The following is a 22,551-nucleotide window of genomic DNA, read 5'->3' on the forward strand; positions in this document are numbered from 1 at the left end:
GGTGACTTTCACCCTAGATGTACTGTATGAAGTAGACAAATTGCCTTCACAGTTTAAAAATAAAGAAAAACCCTAAATGGATGGTTGATCATAAAATTTGATCACCAATTGGCTGATCATGAACTTTCAATGGGCACATGACAGGTTCTGATTGATTCAGTAGGGAAAAGTTCCTTCATTGGACTGACAGATAAGAATTTCCTTATAAGGAATGTACAAGTCCTTGGAGAAACCCTACCTAGAATAGTATGTCCAGTTTTGGGCACCTGTCCTCTGAAGGGTGTGTAAATTATGAAGTTTTGGAAAAGAGTTATTAAATTGATCAGAGTTATGTAGGCCATATACCAAGTGAGGCTGAGGAAGTCTAGCTGGTACACTATAGAGAAGATTCCGTTTACAAGGGTGGCTACTGCAGTGTGACCAAACCTGAACAGGGATTACAAAGGCATGGGTAAGGGTTTATTTGAGCTAAGTAGCAACAGAGAAATACAAAATGTAGGTTAAGTACATAGAAGTGTTCTTCTTTACAAGGGTGATCAGTGTTTGAATTTCTCTTTTCCCAGAGGGAATGGGCAGAATCCACATCACTAGGATTCATGAATAAAAACAGACAATTACTCTGATAAGAAGAAAATCTTTGTATAAATGAGCTTGGATTTTTAAAAGGGCAGTATTAGGGTTTTTTTTTAATGTAGTGTAGGCACAGATATTACCTTTGATTAATTTTTTTTTACCAAATCTGATAAGTATAAATGTTTTTATGTGATTTAGGAAACAAAAAGTCAAGAAAAAATATTTGTTTTGGTCAGGATTTTGAAGCAATATTCGGAAATGTCTTGAAACTGAAATCTCTCAAGGCTGGGTTATAGCAGGAGGAAGTGAAAATGACAAGAAACAGAAAGTAACTAACTAGTACAGTTAGGCCTAAACTAAGTGCAAAACCCCCCAAAGGAGCATCCTCCATGTCCATGTTTAAAATAGGGATGATGATGATTTACATTGGTGGTGTGAAGCTGAAATCCTAAGCTATGTCTACCCTGCACACTATGCCTGGGTTCTTGAGCCCAAGTCCCACTTCTGTCCACACACAAAACAGTCTGACTTAGGTCAGCAATCACTTGGCCCCAGGGCCTAGGAGCCTGCTGCAGGGATGGGTAAGAGCCTAAGTCCTGCTGTGGTCCAAGCCTTATCATTCTGTGGCATGGATGCAGCTCAAGCCACCGACCTGAGTCTGAAGGACTGTGTAGTGCATCATGGAGGTGTTTGCACAGCTGTGAGCCCCAGGTGCAGCCATTGTAAACCTGGGCCTATGTGGGGATCCCAGTGGGGATGCTCAAGTGAAGGCTTGGAAACACCCGAGCCACAGGCCCCGCTCCCCCAGAGTCGGGTTTGCAGCGCAGGGTAACTATAGCCACAGGGGCAGCATCCTGCTCCGACAACACCCGTGGCAGCAGGGGACAGCCCTGAGGTCTGTGTAGTGAATGGGGGTGGGTAGCCCCTGGGTCACGCTGTGTAAGGGGCGCTGTGCTAGGTGCGGCTGGGCAAGGGCAAGTGATCTGAGCCCCACTTGTGCCTGCGGCCGGTGCAGGGGGGAGGGGGGTCCTGATTCCTCCTGCTGCGTGGGTGGAAGCGGACTGCAGCCCGCGCCCACTAGGCAGCTCTGCCCAGAATCCCCCGCAGGGAGAGGGCCGGGGCCGGCCAGCCGGCCGCCCACGTGTCCGTCCGCACCCCGCCCTACACAGTGACAGCAGCTGACGTGACGGACCGGCCTGGTTGCCCTTTAAATCCTGGCTCTGCCCCTTTAAGGCCTTTAAGCCCCGCCTCCTTCCCTCTTCTCCCCGGCCGGCGGCGGCGCGTGAGGTGACGGCCGAGCTTAGCTAGCGCGAGAGTGCAGGCGGAGACACGCGGGCTGCTGCTGCCGCCGCCGCCGCCGCCGGCGGAGGAGGAGGAGGAGGAGGAGGAAAGGGGCGGGGGCAGGGGCAGGAGCCTCACGCTCTCAGCGGCTCGCGAGACGCTGCTTACAGACGGGACGTTCTGCTGCTACTTTGTATCCGTTTGCGGCCGCGGATGTTCCATTCCCCGAACCCTGCGACAGACTCCGCTCCCCGCCCCCCGTCCAGAGCGAGACAGCCAAGGGCACGCGGGCCTTGCCGCAGCTCAGCCTGCCAGCGCCTCGGAGGCGGGGTGGAGCGAGGGGAGCCGGCTGCCTTCGCCCGGTGAGCTGCCGGGGAGCTGCTGGGTGAGTTGGCTCCGAAAGGAGTGCGGGGCGGGGTGGGGCGAGCCCTGGACAGGCGCTGCGGGGAGCGCTCCTTTCTCGGGTGCGGGTTGCCCCCTTGCCCACAACCGCCTCGGGCTTTTGGGCTCGCAGGGAAGCACCTCGTAGAGATCGGGGGTCATCCCTGGGCACCGGGACCTGTCACTAGGCACTCGGGACCGCCCCGCTTCCACGCAGCCCCTGTTCTGGTGTGCCTGCCTCAGCTGTCATTGACGAGAGAGGGCTGTGCTGTCTGGAAGGGCGCCCGGGGAGCCGAGACTCAAACGTGCCAAAATCTGCTCCCCTGGGCACCCAGGGGTGTAACTAGGAGTTGGGCCAGGTGTAGGGGGGTACGTGACAGCTGGATCTGTTGCTGGTTCATTGCGGTTGCACGTCTATAACCGAGGATCCGATTTGCCCTGTTGGCTGTAGAGCCGGCTCCCAAGGAGAATGGGGATATCCCATTGCTTGAGTCATTTAAAACTAGCCCGGACAAAGTCTCTGGACAGACCAATCCTACGGTGTCCCCTGAGAATGGACTAGATGACCTCACAAGTCTCTTCTATGACGTCTGTGAAAGAAAAGTCTTTTAAAAAAACTTTTTTTTCTTCCCCAAATTTTACGTTGGAAATTGGTAGAGAGGCAGAAAAAGCTCCTTTGGTGACGCAAACTTTGTAGGTCCTGGTAGTGTTTAGTTTCTTTGTGTCTCCAGACTCCAGCAGTAGACTGCTTGGTGATATTTCTGAAATGGTGGATTTCCTGAGGAAAGAAGAAACTCTGTCTCCTTGAAAATTGTCACTTTTTAAAATTGTTTTTTGTCCTATTTGAATTTAATATTCTTGGTAGTTAGCCTCTTCCTGTAAACAAAATAAATGCATGTTTGTTATTGGTACTAAATATTCATTTTAGTTCTGTTCTGCCAGTTTGTGTTTGTGAAGATAGATTTAAAATAATTTGTTTGTAAAATAGAAAAGTGTGGGAGCAACTAATGAAAAGAACAAGTAAAATCAAAAGTTCATTACGAGATTAAAAGAAAGTGCTTGCATCTCTTTGGTGCAACAAACTCCTTTTCCATGAAATTTGACATTGGAATTGTTTGTTAATCATGGAATGCAGACAGCGTGCTGATCTTGATGCCTAAACATGTCAGCCTGCTAGTTGCTAGTTTATGCATTCTGTAATTAATTTACCACATACAACTGAAAAAACTCAGTCTCCCTCCCTGCTAAGGGAGACTTAACTGTTGCATTTGGTCGGCCTTCCCCAAAATTTTTGTAGACAAACTTTGTAATGGAGGTTTGCGACTAGTGGTAATAAAAGAAAATTATTAATGTGTTTGATGACTTTTTGACTAGTTCCATTATGTAATGTGTTTTATAAATAACATAGCTGTTTAGTTTAATCAATGTTTATATTCACTATACTTTATAAATAATTAACAATAATTTTAAGTTACATTTTCTTACTAGTCTACTATCTCTAAAGTTGTCCTGTTCACTCTTTCAGAATCCTTTCTAGTGTGCGAGAGACCTCTTGAATACCTTGGCCTTTTAAAAGAATTGGTACCTGTTGATAGAAATTTTAAATCTCGTTCTTGTAAAAATTGGCATTCATTGTCTTCCATAGAGATTATTGATGTGCATTGAAATCTACGGATGAGAAGTGCTCTAGAGGATCTTACGTGTTTGTTACTTTAGATGAATTATCTGGCCAAACAGATCTAATGACTTCCACCTCCTCAAGTGGAATTTTTGTTCAGTTAGCAGTGGGTGCCCATTGCATATCTCTAGTATCTAATTGTATTGAAATAGTACCTAGAGGCCAGAGCCTCGTTATGGTAGGCACTGTACAAACATAAAGAACTGTCAGAGTTTAGGGTTTATATTTTAGGTGGTGTTTATAGCAGATGCATCACAACAAATTCTTAGTTGATTATAAATATTCCCTATAGAATTTGTAACTCCACTATTGCGAGATTGTGCTTGTATGTAAGAACCAGTAGGTGGGGAAAAAAGCTGTAAACAAAAGTGAAACTAACTTATCTATTTTCAGTATCTGGGATGAGAGAAATCCAGAAAAGTAAATAAATGATTGAATTCTAATGTCTCATTATTAGTAAGTATTGTTTTTGTTAAATTTAACCTGATAGTGTTCCTTTAAGTAGGACTCGACAAATATATATAGTTGGGTTTATTTTTGAGAGGCTTAAATTATTGTGAGTGGGTGGGTTTTGGCTTATACTAGTGTAGCTGTTTGGTAGTGGCATAGGGTGGGAGGAGGCAGAAATGTAGGGTGAAAATGTTCTGAAATGTTTGGAATTGCAGAGGAACTGAGAGGATTTAGCGCTTGTCTCGTCTTACTTCCTGGTGGCCTTTTGTGCATGTTCCCATAAATGCTATTATATAATGGTGCATCTCTTGGCAGGAGTCACTTGTCACAGCAATTCCTAAGGTTTTTTAAGAGCTGCAGTTTGTTCAGGCGAGTTACAGTAAGAACAATAGGGAAAAGTTCTTTATTACCACTTAATAGTTTTAACCTTTTTTACATGTTACATTCAGTGAGACTAAGCTCAAAATTCCTGGTTCAGTTCCAAGGCATCCTTACTCTCAGTTGTTCAACCCTTTTCTCAGGATGTGCTAAAGACATCAGAAACCAGCTTGCTGCTTGCATCCTGCATCAGAACGGGGAGGAGGACCATTACCTTGTCTCCTCTTTAGGACTAAAACCTTTAATGCTTGCTTCCTTTTCCAGTGCTAAAGCAGAATTAAATAGTCATTCTCAGAGAAATGAGGAATTGCCCAAGCAGTATACAGAAAGAGAAGGGTTTCTCCCCTCAGTGTGCATCTGTAGCTGGGACTTGTAATGTGCCTATGCGTCAAGGGGAGACAAAACCCCTAAGCAGAAGATGATTTGTATATTAAACTTCAGTTCTCCACGGTTCAGAAGCATATAATACAAATATCAATGTGGTTTTATGTTAGTAGTTGATGACCGATCCTTCAGATGACTAGTTTAGAAACAGATTTACAAACAGATTTACGACATTTTTTTTCCTTCCCTCGCCCACTGTTTCTTCTACTTATATCTATGCAGAAGTAATAATTCTTTGTGGCGTCATAATTTTATGGCTACACATGAGATTAAAGGGACACTGACAACTTAAAAATCACACATCTGTATGATTTTTTTTTAAAAACCCCTGATATTGTTACAATTCACATAAAAGATTACTGTAGCTGAAAGGTTAGAGTAAAAAATAACTGCGCCCTTGACAGCACTCCTTTAAGCCAGCTTTTTCCTGTTGGTGCACTGGCCTGTTGCACAGCACTAAGGGAGAAAATAACTTCTTTTTTTAATTGAAAAATGCAATTTCTAAATCTCCAAAAAACTGGCAGGGGGATTTTTTGGGGTACGAGGTGTACCTGAAGCACCTTTAAAAATGAGTTACAGTGGACTACACTTAGTTAATAGTTCAGTTATATAATATTACTTCCACCTGAAGAAAATCTGGTTTATGACCAGGAAAATGAAACCTTTATTTAAAATGCCACGGCCAAAATAAACCTACCCTAGAAAGATTTTTTGTTTTTGTTTTTGTTTTTTAAATAAAAACTTTTTTTAGTGAATTCAGTGTTGCTGAAAGTTACTGAGCCAGAGACAGAAGTTTTCTGACCACTGAACAGCTGCTGATCCCCTTCTCCCTTGCATGCTCATCAGTGTGATTCAGCTCTGACCTGGAGAGACCAGTCATCTCTGGGGAGAGTCTCCATGAGCCATTCAGTCTCTGTCATTCTGTCATTCTGTCAGTCTCTGTCATTCATTGTCTCTGCTGGGACTGACACAGATGTTGTTTAATGTCAGTTGTGGCATGTGATGGTGGCTCAGAATTGGACTAAGACTGATGCCTTATTTCATGTAGGCCATTGAACAGCCAGATAATAGTAACTATTTTGATCACTAGCAGCTTGTCTTGGATTCGTATGGTGACCTAGAAGTGCACGGAGTTGTTTCCCAGGAGCAATCCAATCCCAACGTTTAACTGTTTTCCCTAACGCTGAGAGAATCTTTTCAGCTCTCTAAAAAGCAAGATACAATGCTATTATTAACCTGTTCTCGGTTGTGTGATCCACCACCAACAAATCCAGGGTTCTGGGTTTGTTTAGTTCATGTTGCACAATTCCTCCTCTTTTAAATTTCTCTGTCTAGTCATTTATACTATATCTATCACTGTGGCCTCTGAGCACCTATCTTGCCTGCTCTGTTCTTGTGAGAAGGCAGTTGTAGGCTGCTGGCCTGTTTCCCTCAACCCAGAAAGGACTGACACCACTGCCGGAGTCTGCTTCAGGCCCTTTTCTCAGGGCTTGAGCTTTATTTCGTCCATATAAAATTAGAACAGCACATCAGCTGTTCCTTCCCCACTACCCAGGGTCTGCTCCAGGGGCCAGTCTCTTCCCTGCAGGTATCTGTTTACTCTGCAGGCCATTTTCCTGAGACCCATACCCTGCTCCATGGCCTACACAAGAGCCGACCTGCTTCCTTCCCCAGAGTCTACTGTAGGAACTCTCCTATCACCTTCAACTCTCCCCCAACTGGTCTATGTGCTGGCTTTTAAATATTTTAAATATTTCTAGCTGATCAGGTTCAGCTGGGGAAGTAGTTGATCCCTTACATGTGAGTTTGGGCCATATTCCCCGTAAATGACCAGCCACCCTGTGACAGTGGAGTATTGACATTTTTATTTGTAACTTTTTAAAAAGCCTACGTTTAAAGAAAAGCACACGTGTCTCCATACAGAGAGGAAAAAACAATACAAGCTTAATAAAGTGAAGGAAAAAGCCCTATACGGACTTTCCCATATCTAGCCAAATAAACTCAGTCAAGGTGCTTCTGGTAAGTTATTTAGTGTATTTCCACAGAGAATTTTTTTTCACACATTGCTAATCCATTAAAAACTCATGGGTATTGTCAAGGCTGGCTGAATAAATGTTATAAATGTCAAGAGCCCCTTTTTAAATATATAGGGCTAAATTCTAGTCTCAATCATATTCAGATCTGAAGTGATTCTGGATATAGATGGGAATTACTTTGGACTTACGTTAGTGTAACTGCAGCTGTACTAGAACTTGTGATGGGTGGGTAACTCTTAAATAAGATGCCGTGTGTTTGTTCATTTTTCATTGTATTTGTTTATGCAGCCTGTAGTATAGGTTCTGCTTCTGTAGCAGCTTTACAAATAGAATTCCCTTTCACTTCAGTGGGGGACTTCTGTGCACAGCAACTGCGGAATCAGTCTGAAGCTGGGAACAGCTTTGTGAAGTTTACTTCTACAGGAAGTATACTCGCCTGTGCAGGAAGAAATGGAACCTGCTAACTTGGCCGCCATTGGTTGCAATACAAGAAAGAGTGAGGAAAAACAGGAAGCCATTAGCGTTCTTGTTCATCTGCCTTTGTGCTGCAGTCCTCAAACAGGATATTTTCACAGAACACAAATAGTGCTGTAGTTTCAGAGAGAACCTAGCATTGCTAGTAACAAAAATTGTTTGGCAGTAACACTTCAAACATGCTTTGTGTTTTACCTCTTTGCTCCGTGCCAACCTACAGGCATATGTCTTGATGCCCTCCACTGTCTAAGAAATGTTTGTCCCTCCCAAGGAGAGCCAGATGGCCATGGAAGCCCAGCCTGCTTAGCTGTAATCAGTGGGATTTATTGTGGCACTGCAGCAGTATTAACAAAGGACCTCTCTGATGAAAATGTATAGACCCAGAATTTAGATGTTAAGTGACTCATGTCTTAGTCCTCCCTGCTTCCTCTTTGCCTGCACCTTTAGTTTCACAAGTGTGAAAGGTGGGCACACACTGAGAACCTTCACAGCAAAAAGGATCAGCCTGTCTCATGCCACTTTGATAATTCTCCAAGGGGGATTTCTGTCCTGGAAACCAGCCCACCCAGCAATAAATCCTCTTCTCTAATACAAGTGTGCGTAAGTGGGATGTAATGGTATTAGTTGGCCATCACCTCTCTGACCATAACCTTGTACACAAGCCAAAGCTGATAGGGCACAGTGAAGTGAAATTTGCTTCTGGAAGCCCTTGTACATCAGAGAACATCCACTGCAGTCTTCTCTGTTGAGTCTGAGTTCCTTGTAAAGATCTTTGAATCCAGTGATGACATAAACTGACTTGGTAGAAAAAGTCCACTTTTTAGAGACAGTTGGACTTGTTAAACTTAAACATGCAGTGCACCATTTTCAGGTAATACTTAATAAAGGAAGTAGAGACTGACTAATTTCAGCTCCCTAATTTAAGTTTTATAAAATTGTAATGTGTTTTGATCATCTAACATTTTTCACTGAATCACTTTTCTTTCTTGCTTTTGTGTTTTTTAGTTTACAAACCAATATTAAACTGGTGCAGGAGGAGGAGGAAGTGAAACTGAATATAAATAGGAAGTGAAAGTGACCAGATTAATTTTGTTTTTTGTGTGTCACTGATTTTGTGACTAACTTGCATAAATGGTGAAAATTAAAGTAGAATATTCTTTATTTGCAATACTCTAAGGTGGTGTTAACCCTTAGGGTATGTCTGCATTGCAACTGAGAGGTGAGATTTCCAGCATGGGTAGATGGACTTGTGCTAGCTCCGCTGGAGTCAGTGTGCTAAATATAGAATTGTGGATGTTGGCACAGGGGGTGGCTTGGGCTGGCCATCCAAGATTGGACCCAGGAGTCAGGTAGGCTTGGATTTGGGTGGTTAGTCCGAGCCACTGCCAGAGTGCACTAAAAATTGCAAGTTTGAGCTGTGCTAGTGTGAGTCTATCTTTGTTGGGAACTATACCTCCCAGCTGCAGTGTAGACATACACAGGACAACAAACAACAACTAAAATTAAGGGTATCAGGGCTGCACAGTGAGGTTCCTACTCTATCTAAGGTTTGTCTTTCAACAAGATAATTTGTGCTTTGTGATGTGACTTGGAAGGGTTTTAAACAGTATGTTTCAAGCTGGCATGAAAGCTGTTATAGTTTGTATGCAGTATTTTAAATTTGCAGATAATTGAAGTGTCTGAGCTTTGATTTTCAAATTGTAGTTTCTGAATTTTTTTTCTCCTCCTCTTGTTGGTGACTTGCATCTTTGAAAGTCTTTGAGAAATAGGTATTAAATTAAAGCATGCACTAATGCAGTTACAGTGAAGGAGTTGTCAGAATTTCCATTACACTATGGAATCCACTTAAACAAAATACCTGTTAAAATGTGATTGCTGTATGTCAGATTAGACAAGCACACTAATACCCTGAAGCTTGCTTAAATGAAAAACTGCATAAAGAAATAAGTGAGTTAGACATGGCTGTCCAGTAATTCAAAAGATAAAAAGCAAAAGAATATTTGACTTGCTATGAAAGATACTTAACTGACTAGTTAGCAGCAGTCTCCGCTGCTTCAGAGTATATTGTTTTTACCAAAGAAGAGAAACTGACCCAAAATTTTACACGAATATTCTTTCAACAGTATGACATCACTTCAGGAGCAGCTCCTTTGTATACATTAATACTATTCTTTCTGCAAAGTAGATTGGGATTTTTTTTTCTTTAAAAGCAGAGATAACACACAGAAATGTCCAAGCACTGCTCTGACATTGGATAAATACTCCATTGTTCTATCTGCGAGTGCATAGACCATCTATGATCAGTCTGTCACACACAGGACCTTTTCACAAAAGATATACAGTAAAATCAAAGGATCCTCCAAGCAGCTATTCTCTTGTGACAGGAAAGAAGGGCACAGTGCGAAGGCAAGAGCTTTTGGGACACCCTAGCACGGCCGCTTCACGGTATTGCCAGAACAGCGCCGTGGAAGATCTGAACGCTCAGCTACTGCATTGCCAAAAGTTAATTCTTATGTAATGAGTAAAAGGCTACAATGGAGATTACCTCATGGGCTGTGCACTGGTTTCACTTTAGCAGAGCCTATTAAAAATTGCACAAGCCTCTTAAGTGACCTGCAAAGGATTTAACAGATTAGGGAAGGGGACTACTTCCTTTGTGCTTACGCTTGATGAATAAAGGAGACCCAGGTGGGATTTTTTTTTTTTTTTTGGTTTAAAAAAAAAAAAAAAAAGAGAGAGAGAGAACAAATTGTAGCCTTAATCTCAGTCACGTGAAATCTGGTGTTTTTTGGTTTTGCTGGAGGACTGATTTGGGGGTCTTGTGGGCTTCAAAATGTTCCAGAGGCATTGTGGTTAAAGTAGTAGTAACAAAAATGAGGTTTTAATACTCTGAGTAAAAATTCTTCCCATCTCAGTAGCTCATCTTTCACCTTCGTTTCTTGTAACATTAGTTTCCCATTTGCCATCAGATCTTTTGAAGATATAGAACACATACATTTCAAATACAAAGTTGTGTTTGCGGGTTGTCCCCACGGGTGGGGATTGTGGGCCTGTGTCGCGCTCTCCCCCACTCTCCCTGGTCAGCAGTAGCGTGAGTAGTGTCCCGCAGGGGTGGGGTCCGATGACCTGTTTCCCACTCTCCCCCTGCTGTGAGGGTGGTGGTGGGGAGGGGGCGTGACGGGCTCTGGTCCCTGCGGCTCCCTCCTTGTCCCCAGTGCAGGGGCAGAGGGAGTACGCCCTGGCTGCCTGCGACAGGGGGCAGCTTCTCCTCTGGGGGTCTGGCCTTCGCCTTGGTACACCGCTATTGTTCCATTTTATGCAAATGTACACTCTTATCCCTTATGTATTCACAGCCTCTGCTTGCTTGCTGCTTTTGTCTCCCTGGTGTGTGAATCTGCCTATTGCCTCTGAATCATTTTCATTCTACTGTCTTGACCACTGCTGTGCCAAAACTTATTAATGTCTTCATCTCCTCTGGTGTAGACAAGGTGTTTGATCATTTCCTTATCTGCCACCAAACCCATTGCAGGGCACACAGACTGTACTTCCTGAAAGAACAGTCTGTTGTACATGCTCTAGCTTGAACTTTTAGATCTCTTGTGGGATTTGCCAGTCTGTCTTCTGGTGAGATTTTTCCAAAGCACTTATGTGACTTAAGAACACAGATCCCATGGACTGTCAGTGGGACTTGTGCTTCTGGATCATGCAGATTTTTTTTTATAATTAAAACAATTTTTTTTGGAGACAGCTATAACTAGAAGTGGTTTTCAGGTAAGAGACATGTTAGCTTTTAGAATTCAGCATAGTGGCATCTCTTGCAATGTGTTGGAACATGTAACTGAAAAATGCAGGTATGTGAATAGATGAAACACAAACGAAAGTAACTTCCTCCTCATCTCCCTGCCCCTGCTGCTTGCTTTGGCCTGAGTGAACAATGGAAAATGAGAGTTCTGAACTTTTAGTACACTTAAAAAGATCACACCAAGGTAACTAGAGCTAAGTGCTATGGAACTTTTGTTGTAGGTGTTAGCTTTACAGGATGGATGTGCGCAAGTATGATAGGACACACTGATATTTTAACTTGCTGCAATTATTGCTTTTGCTCTCCACCCAACCTCCCACCCCAAAAGGAAATGCATAGCAGTGAGCCGTTGAAGCTGAAGCTTAGACATACAAGGAGGAACACTTTGAATGCAATTTAACACTTAGGATGAGTCAACTAAATCATCCTTTATCATTAAGATACATTCCTGGCAGGGAAGGAAGGGAGAAGACTGAAGATGTGCTTTATGAGGCATTCCAAGATGAATCTGATCATTTCAGTCTTTTTCCTCTCCAACTTCTCTTCTGTTAGCTTTGCCTCGTTGTTAGCTGTTCTGCAGATGAATTTGTTGGGGAAGGAGTGCAAGTTGTGCAATCAACAACCCCTTTCTGGCTTTTCCCCACATTCATAGATTCTAGGGACAGTAGGGACCATTGTGATCTAGTCTGACCTCCTGTATAATGCAGGCCATAGAGCTCCTCCAAAATAATTCCTAGAGCATACCTTTTTTAGAAAAACATTCAGTCTTGATTTAAAAACTGTCTGATGGAGAATCCCCCACCACCCTTGGTAAATTGCTCCTGTGGTTAATTACTCTGTGTTTAAAAATTAATGCCTTTTTTTCCAGTCTGAATTTGCCTTGCTTCAACTTCCAGCCGTTGGATCCTGTTATACCTTTTTCTGCTAAATTGATTATTAAATATTTGTTCCCCGTGTAGATACTTATGGACTGTAATCAGGTCACCCCGAAACTTTCACTTTGTTACGCCAAATAGATGGACTCAGAGTGCGGTCACTATAAGGCATGTTTTCTAATCCTTTGATCATTCTCATTGCTCTTTTCTGAACCCTCTTCAAATTATCAACGTCCTTCTTGAATTGTGGACTGAACACAGCATTCCAGCAGTGGTTGCACCAGTGCCAAATATAGAGGCAAAATAACCTCTCTATTCCTATTCGAGATTCCCCTGTTTATGTATTCCAAGATTGCATTAGCTCTTTTGGCACAGTGTCACTGTCATGTTCAGCTATTATCACCTCTTTCCCCCAAGTCTTTTTCAGAGTCACTGCTTCCCAGGATAGAGTCCCCCATCCTGTAAGTATAGCTTATGTTCTTTGTTCCTAGATATACACATCTACTCTTAGCCTTATTAAAACATGTATTGTTTGCTTGTGCCCAGTTTACCAAATAATGCAGATCTCTCTTGAGTCTGTGACCTGTCCTCTTCATTATTTACTATGTCCCCAGTCTTTGTGTCATCTGCAGTCTTCATCAGTGATGCTTCCCCCCCCCCCAGGTCATTGATAATGTTAAATAATGTAGGGCCAAGAACCCCACTGGAAACACCTAGTGACATGCACAATGACCGTTATCTGTTTACACTTACATTTGAGACCTATCAATTAGCCAGCTTTTAATCCATCTAATATGTGCCATGTTAATTTTATATTTACCGCAAAAATGTTATGCGGTATCAAGTCACATGCCTTACAGAAATCTAAGGATATGTCTATACTGACGGCGGCAAAGTCGCCGCCATCAGATCGTTCTTTCTGGATCAATTGAGTGATCAGTGTAGACCTGCTCAATCGATCAGGAAGTCGACGCAGTAAATCCACCCCTTGAAGTGGCGCAGTGCAGTAAAGATGGTGCGCAGAAGGGAAGCACAGCAGTCGACGGGAGTTACGTAAGCTACTCTGCGTAACTTCCGTCGACTGCCGCCGAATTTCCAGTTAAGTGTAGACCAGGGCTAAGTATATTACATCACTCTGTTACCTTTATTAACCAAACTTGTAACCTCACCAAAAAAGAGATGAAGTTAGTTTGACAAGATCTATTCTCTTTAAACCCATGTTGATTTGCATTAATTTCATTACCCTTATTTAATTCTTTATTAATCAAGTCCTGTATCAGCTGCTCCATTTTCTTGCCCATGATTAATATCAGGCTGACAGGCCTCTAATTACTCGGGTCATTCCATTTACCCTTTTTAAAATTAAAAAAAAAAATCGGTATGACATTAGCTTTCTTCCAGTCTTCTGGAGTGTCTCTAGTGTTCCAAGACTTATCGATAATCAACAATAACATCCAGTCATGTGGTTGCCACTGCAGAGGTGGTTGCGGTGAGTAGGGAATTCAAGGGCAGTCCTGAACAGAATGAGTAGCTTGCTTTCTCCATCCTGCCACTTTGGCTCACCTGATGCTTTTTAGAAACCTTTGAAAAACACTGGTAATTGATGAGTATTGCATTTAGTGTGGATTAAACGATTGGCTGGCTTAATGGCCTAGATCAGCAGTTCCCAAACTGTGGTACCCGTACCACTGGTAGTACACAAGCCACCTCCCAATGCTACACTGCTGTTGGGGGGCTGGTCAGGAGCCACTCCAGCATGGTCCCGCCTGCAGGCAGTACAGCAGCCCAGCCATTCTGCCCACCCCTCTCACTACCCCCCCCCCCCCACGCGGACACACAGCGGCTGGCCAGGAGCCACTCCAGTGCTGATTCCGCCCTCAGGCAGCGTGGCGGCTGCTCCTGGTGCCAGCTGCGCCCCCTCCCCCGTCCCTACAGGTGGTGGCATTTTATGTTAGTGGTACTCAACATGGTAGTGTTTGGGAACTGCTGGTTTAGGTGAAAGAAGTTATCCCCAGCCCATCATTAAACCCCAGAAAATGCCCAGTTCCAAGGTAACCTGAAAATAAAAACTAGTAGGTGTATAGGTTTGTGCTCTTTTTCAACTAGTATGTGCATGGTATTTCTAGAGAATGAATATCTTGTACTTCAGCTATTTATACTGAGTAGTTTTTACCATTCCATTCATCTCTATAGTTAGAAGCAATTATTTTAAAATGTTACCCAGAAGAAGGGAAATGGGTATAAGGTGGTATGTTAATTATGAAGGACAGTTGTGCTGAAAACTGGATTTTTCATGTGTGAAAGAGTACATATCCAGCTCTCCCAAGTTTAGAATCTCTTCAACCAACAGTCCCACAACAACCAATTATCTTTCAAATAGAGGATCAGGATTTCAAGTAATGGGGAGCAGTTGAACTCTTGAGAAACAAAACATCCTGTGTGTAATAAGGAAAAAGAAGAGGAATACAGGGAAATATGGTACATAAGCAGAAGCATTTCTGAGAAGATTCTGTTTGAAGTTTCCTGAAAGGCTCTTTAAACTATGCCTTCTGTAAGTGTTTTATGTCCCAGTAATCTACTAGAACTACCAGTTGAAATCCAGAACATTTACATCGTTACTTTTTTGGACTATTAGTTCTGTAGTGTGAAGAAATTGGAAAGCCTATTCTAAGTCTCCACTCCTCTGTACAGATCTGCGTTTTATTTTCATGGCAGCATTCTCTTTTCAAAATGAAGTGCTGGGCCATGCATACACGAGAAGGAAATACTGTGGGCTGTTTTGGGATGGCTTTTAAAACTAACATAAATATAGTCCAAAAGAAATTGCCTGTTTTTATCACTTCATTGTTCGTTCACCTGCCTGTTTCCTTATGCAAAAATTGACTTGCTTGTAAGGCTCTTAATATTGAGCCAAAAACCCTCCATAAAAATTCACAGAAATCCCAATTCAGTCCCTGGTTTGAGAAGGAGGCTATGTGCAAATGTAAAGCTGTTTGTTTGCAATGGCCACGATAGATTTGTATACCAAGTGTAACAGAGCCAGTGTAAATGTTACTGATTTTAAGCTATTAGGTAAATTATTTAATTGTTCTGAACTACTTCTATTGTTCAAAGGATATTTGACTTGTTTTCCTTTGGCAAGTAATTTAATGTTAATCGAAGTATTTTGTGTGCCAGGACCTCTCCTTTCATAAACTGAAGCTGAGAGTCTGGCAGTTCTTTTTGTGCTGCAACTTTCCCTTTTTTTGCTGGAACAACCAACCACATTTACCCATAACATTCCCTCCCCGCCCCCAACATAGAAGTTGGTGTTCTGGGGAGTGGATGGATCGAGGCAACTGATAATGGGACCCATTAGTGTCAGACCTTCAGGTCACAGGTTAGAATCCAGTACATATTGATAATGACAAAGGTATCACTCTCTGACCTTTTTATGAAATGTGTTTGTAAAGAGGTGGGAAGTTGTAGTGTAGTAGCAACTACACACGTGTTGACTTCACTGATCTGTCAGAACTGATTTGTATTTGTTGATCTTGGAGTTTGAGTAAAGGCCAAGAATTGAACAAGTGATGTAGATTGGCCTATTTCTTCCTAGAGGTGATTCCTTCAGGTCAGTATCGAGGCAAGAGTGTGGGCAAGCCTGCATTGCCTGCTGTACCTGTTCTGTGACAGTATCAGTCTGCAAGCCTGACATGTTAGCACTAAATTCACTCCACATCCCACGTGACTGTGCGCCTCCCCCCTCCCTGCCCTGTATTTTATAGGCAGACTATCCCAATTAGTTATGGGAATGAGGTTGGGAATACCCACTTCTTCCATTCCTGTCCCAGGTAAAACTTTCCTGTTAGGAACTTGGGCATTACATACAGTTTACATAGACTGTGTGCATAATGACGGCTGGTGATGTAAATATATAAAGGTTGTAAGCTCTTTGAGGCAGGGACCTTTTTGTATGTGTTAGGACAATGCCTAGGAGAATGGGGCGGTAGCTGCAGCTTTTTGGTATGACAGCAGTGTAAATATTTAGTGATGAGACACTAGCAACATTTTCCTTTAAAATAAACCTACAGTCCTATTTCATCAGTTGTCCAGTTTGATAGTACTTACCATAGATGTAAACTTGTTATGTGTTCTTGTTTAAATTCCTTTTGCTGTAATTTATTTTAAAATACCTTGACACTTCTTACTCACCAGGGGAAGTGGGTTTGTCTCCTACTTCCATGTGTTATGGGGTGGGGAAAGTGGGTATGCATTGTACTGATAACAGTTTTGGATAGGAGCCAAAGGCTGCAGTGTCTTGTTGAAATTGTAGTGTGAATTTAAGAAGATAGAATGTGAGTAGTGAAACTGGAATTTGATTAGGACACAGATACCTCTTTGGTAGAAGTGCCATTTAACGGTAACTGACTGCAAGTGCTATGGACCTTGGTTTGCCATAGCATTTGAAAAGGCATTTCCAGGAAGCACAGTGCTCTCTACCTCCATGCTGGCATCACTTGAGTGTTACTGCCGACTCGGAGAGAAGCGTGCCATCTTTTTTAACACAAGTGAACTTGCTGCGCCATGTGGCTGTCTGCTGGAAATTTCCCATTCCCAATCTTTCTTATGTGATGAGATCGTAATTTGGGATGGTCTGGAGGCAAACAAAAAAAAAAAAATCTCAAACCCTTCTTGTGAAGCAAGCTGATGGTCCGTGATCCTCCTGCGCTATATGTTTGATTATAGCGCGGTGGACACAAGCAGTCTCAAGTGTCTTATTGACAGTGGCTCTGACTCACTGGGAGCAGTCTGCAGTGCATTCCCTTGTGCCCTCCTTTCTCTTGAAGTGAATATCTGGATAGCTGCAGGGGCTGGATCTGAGGCTTAGTTGTCCAGGTCACGTACCAAGGTCACATGTGCATGCTTGTGTTGCAAAGATTGCTGGGCACTTGTTTAGGGACCCTAGGCAATAGCTTTTTCAAAGCACCTGCACTTTTTTCCCTACATTAAAGGATTCCTGCATATTCTTCACAGGACCCTGGAGGTTAGAGCGGCAGCAGCAGGGAGATTGTAAGGAATGAAATGTATTTTGCCCTCAAAAACATTAAGATTAGTGTTAGTAACTGAGAGTACATACAGAACTATTCTCTAGTGCTTACCTTACAACATCGGTGTGTTGCTTTAACCCTTAGCTCCCTGCTCTTTCCTGCAATGACTCTTGCACTCTTAGGATAAGATGTGTTCTTTGCTGTTTTTCTCTCTTTTTGAAGAACACTGGACTGGATGGACTTCTGCGTGTTTGTTTAATTTGCCTAATGTTGATAATTTGTGAGGTGGTGAATGCCATAAAAATTAACTCTATAAAGATATGTCCTGTGTCAAAAGAAACATACATCAGATAGCAATAATCTTCAGTCTCTACTAAAAATCTTGGGTAGGATTTCAACCGGTGAACTATAGATTAAAGGTGAATTGCAAAGAAATGGAAGTATCCCTCCCCCCTCTTATTTATTTTTGCTGCTGTCTTTTTTTTCAAGAGTCTAAAAATCTCACCACCATTCAATGTTGTCTGAATTTTTAGTGTAATTCTGCTAGTTCTCTATTTGTTCATGGCCTAGTTAGGTATAGATATAAATGAAAACGCTGAAGAATGTGGTCAGAATTTGGGCAGGGGTTTTAAACTGGCTTTCCTGGGTGTAAAATGGCATTGCAAATCCTGTGTATAATCCTATAATAAACCATTTTGTATTTGTAAAATTTATGGTTTGAAAGGTAGACCTAATTAGGGATTTTGCTCCTGAGTGCTTGAAGGAATCAGCCAGTTAGGAATTAAGTTTGCCAAGTGCCCGTGGTTTTATTTGCATTAGATTCTATTGGAAGAGAATGTGAGCCTCAAAAAGGTAACGAGTTCATGCACTATTTGTGTGGTGTGTTTTTATTTTGTTGGTAGCGACTAGCAGAGCTGTAACTAGACATGGAACTCTTCAGTTGTTTAATTATCAATCCAAAACAAATACCACAATAGGAGGGCAGTGCTGCATCTCGGCTTTAAAAACTGTAATTCAATACTGCCTGTGAAGGAGACTCTAAGGCCTTGTCTACAGTAGAAAGTTTTGTCGATGATAGTCAGTAAGTCCACCATTGGAGCTGTATTATCGCAAGTGTGCAGGGCCATTAATCACATTCTTCTGTGAAGGACTGTGACTCTGGGTAATGTGTGTGAAATAGTGGATGGATTCGCAGCAATGGGATTCCCTAATTATGGCGAGGCAATAGATGGCGCACACATCCCAATTTTGGCACCGTACCATCTTGCAATGAAGTACATCAATAGGAAGGGGTACTTCTCTATGGTACTGCAGATGCTTGTGTATCATTGTGGGCATTTCACTGACATCTGCGCAGATTGGTCAGGACAGGTGCATGATGCTGGTATCTTCAGGATCGCTGGCCTGTATCAGAAGCTACAAGCAGGGACTTTTTTTCCAGACAAAGATTCCAATAGGGATATTGAGATGCCCATAGCGATCCTGGGAGACCCAGCCTACCCACTAATACCATAGCTCATGAAGCTTTACACAGGCAACCTGGACAGCAGTGAGGAGCGCTTCAATAACAAGCTGAGCAGGTGCCAAATGGCTGTTGAATGTGTGTTTGGTAGGTTAAAGGCATGCTGGAGGTGCCTTTATGACAGGCTGGATTTAAATGAAGACTATTGCTGTGGTTATAGCCACATGCTGTATACTCCATAATTTATGTGAAGCTAAAGCCGAGAAGTTTGCCCCTGGGTGGACTGCAGAGGCAGATCGCCTTGCATCTGAATATGAGCAGCCAGATGCCACAGGTATTAGAGGGGCACAACAGGGGGCCATATGCAAAAGGGAGGCATTGAGGGCCCATTTTGACAATGAGAACCCATCAGGTGTTTTTTTTAAACTGCGCTGTGATGTTCTGTGACTGCTATACAGCTGTACATGTGTGTTGGTGGTAGGTGCACATATCATGTTCAACACATAAATAGAGTGCTTCTTGTTTTGAGAGCTATGTGACAGCTATGATAGCTGTATGTAAGTATAGCTGTCTGAGGGGGTGGAATGAAAGGAGTAGAGAGATGGTCTGTGACTTTGGAAGGAAAGCGTAAGGGGGAGTTGGTGGAGTGCAGGGAAAGAAGTTCTGTTGCAGCTGAAGAGGGACCGATCTTGCATGAACTGAGTCTGCAATAACACTGTTTTTAGAAGCTCTGTCTGCTCCTCCATGGCCTTGATCTTTCATGCATGGCCAGCTAAAATTCTCTCCTGATTTTCCTTCCATTCCTGTCTGTCCATCTTCTGAGATTCTCTCTTTTGGGTGCCTCAGAGCACAGAAGGAGTTCCTGGAACAACAACACCTTGCTTCTCCGGAGTCGCTTTTTTATTAGTCATAGGCGGTCCGCCGGTGAAGGGGCCTTGGCTGCGAAGATCACATCTGTGTAAAAACAATAAACAATGAACAAAACCATTATTGTGAGTGCCCTAACAGTACACACGAATCACTGTGGAACACACCTCATTCTCATTGTCCCCCTGTGCAGAGTACAGCTCCTTGAACAGCCTGAGAATGGTGAGGTTGGGGAGGGGCACAACCATATAAGTAGATCTGGGTTCTGGGTGGGTGCTCGCTTGAAGCATAAATGCAGGTACACTGGGAAAACAAATGTCAAATTGTGCCATCATTCTCTACAAGCAGGGGCCATAGAAGCAGATATCTCACTCCTTAAAGTCAGCAAGGATGCATCTTCTCCAGGTGAGCAGCTTCAGACTAGGGCCACGTTTACACTGATGGCGGCAAAATCGCCATCGATCTTTCAGGATCGATTGAGCGGTCAGTGAGACCCGCTCAATCGATCAGGAAGTCGACTGAGTAAGTCCACCCCCTCAAGTAGCGTACCACTGAGCGGCTCAGCGCAGTGTAAACAGCGCACAGAAGCAGTTGACGTGAGTTACGCAAACTACTCTGCGTAGTTTGCGTAACTCCCGTCGACTGCCGCTGAATTTCCAGGTAAGGGTAAACCAGCCCTGGGTCCCTATGCTGCATGAGTGTGCGCTGTTTTGGTCCCCGCTCAAGTGATTGCCACTTGGTGTGGGAAAGTGACCTACAATAGGGGCAGAAACACAGGAATCAGGGAGTATCTCCAAGAAAGTTTCCTAGAGGTCACACTGGAGGATACCAACGAAATCTCAATGTGCATTAACATGCTTTTCAGCTGTACTGCCTAGATGTGCACGGGAACGGGAAAGCGCATGCAAACACAGCTACTCCTGTGCATTTCTATCCCTTCAAGCACCTGTATGTGTTAGCCAAGCTAAGGACCCCCATGCCTCCAGTATACAAGCAGCATCAGCTTACAAATACTTTCCTGAGCTCCCCTCTTCTGCATCCCGCGTGTCTGAGCTGAAGCGCTGGGGCTGGCTGTAGCCTTCTGGGGTTGACAACAGCTCCTGACTCCTAACCTCAGCAACCGAACTGTTCCCCGGCTCTGGGTCATCCTCCAGCTCTACTTCCTCATCAATGACCTCTTTGTTGGGGTTCAGTCCAGTATCTGGTGGCCCCAGGGCCATGGCGGTGTCTATGGGCATCTTGGGGGTGGATGTGTGGTTGCCACTGAGGATGGATTCCAGCTCTTTGTAGAAGGTAGGTGTGTGTGCATGGGAAGCTCTGGCCCAGTTTTCAGTTTACATAGGTCTACTTAGATTGGCCACCCCCAATAGAAATACAGTCTTTCTCTTGTCTGGGTCAACACACGTCAAATCTAACAGAGCTTGCATTGGTTGGAAACGGTCTGAAACAAAACGAAATTTGTTTTTCATTTTTTAGGCAACATCCCACATAAATGTGGCTTGTCATCAATAGCTGGTTTCTTTAAAGTGTGAAGATGAAGACTCTAATTTTAAAATGAAAACATGGAGACCCACCTTCATCTGTCACAAAACAAAAAAGGGTTGATTGAGGAAGTTCTGATGTAAGATATTTTTGCTTGTTTGTTTGTCTGCGATGCCCCTAACTACACAATTGCTGTCTTTCTTCAGTGGGGCAACCTTCTCACTTCTTGCAGTAGAGACACAAGCAGGAACAACCTTGGCAGCATCACAAAACCAAGCATCTGGGCAGCACACAGAAGTGGTTCAGATTAAAGCTGCACTTCGTGCTCAGGAAACCTAGTTGCTTGTACCCTTCTGTAAGCAAATGCCTGGCATTGCTAAAATAGTTTGTTGGTTACTCTTTGTGTATGGGTAGAGGGAGGGTTGATCAGTGGACTTTGCAGCATTTGGGCTTCTTGCCTGATCTCTCTTCTGCAAGTATGAAATTAATACAGGACTAGAAGTACATGTCCTGTGTATAAATCTGTCTTGAAAGAATTCTAGATTTGTTAAATAGTGTAAACTTTAATATGAAGAAAGAATGTTTTGGATTTTGACTGCATCTCTTTTAACAGGGGCTCTTATACTGGAGCATAATGGGGTATGTGACAGGTCTGGTGACCAGATGTCCTGATTTTTATAGGGACAGTCCCGATATCCAGGGCTTCGTCTTATACAGGGACCTATTACACCCTCCAACCCCCGCCCCTGTCCTTATTTTTCTCACTTGCTATCTGATCATCCTAGTGAGAGGCATTGGGGGTATGATGCTGACAGCAGTTCTCTTGGCCAGTCCTCTTCTGTTTTACTTACTCTGTTGTGTCAGACACCATAGTTGTTCCGAACAAGAATTCCCCCTCTCAGCTTATGCGGCTGCTAATCCTTTTTCACCACCACCTTCCTGCCATGGAAAACCAAATTCATGACTTGAGCATTTCTGTTTCACAGAGTGAGTAGGAATTTAGGCTGGGAAGAAATTCAGGGGGGATTGTTATGAAAGGTGAATGGATTTGCATGTTAATCTTGATGGTTTTTAGAAGCCTTCATTAGTATGAGGAGACCATCACTAGCTGTTGGAGACTCTTCCCTGAGCAAACTGTATTAACAGACATATGCTCATAAAAAAAGAGGTTAATAGAATTTTTAAGACCAGAAGGGATCATCCAGGCTGCCTTTCTGCATAACAGAAACCATAGAACTTTAGCTAGTAATGCCTGCTTCAATCCCATATCAAATACATCACTTTGATAAAGCGTGCATCAGTGTGTTGGAATTTGATAGAAAACACTGATTCTGTGCTTTTGGCTTCCGTTTAATTTTATATCAAGTTTGTATTTGAACTCTCACTTCTGGAGTTGCTGCT

General features: G+C 43.2%; 1 protein-coding gene across 1 annotated transcript in view; it reads left to right on the forward strand.

The window, feature by feature from the left end:
* The first annotated feature begins 1,961 nt into the window (after window positions 1–1,961).
* The window catches only part of SUSD6 (sushi domain containing 6), a 112,917-nt gene continuing 92,327 nt past the window's right edge, over window positions 1,962–22,551 (forward strand). Inside the window, exon 1 of the mRNA XM_067557817.1 lies at window positions 1,962–2,239. The gene's annotated coding sequence lies outside the window, so the exon portion shown is untranslated. The remainder of the gene's footprint in view (window positions 2,240–22,551) is intronic.

Source organism: Emydura macquarii, unplaced genomic scaffold (genome assembly GCF_026122565.2).
Source record: "Emydura macquarii macquarii isolate MOO-44397 ecotype Brisbane River unplaced genomic scaffold, CSIRO-AGI_Emac_v2 contig_1876, whole genome shotgun sequence".
Taxonomy (NCBI): domain Eukaryota; kingdom Metazoa; phylum Chordata; order Testudines; family Chelidae; genus Emydura; species Emydura macquarii.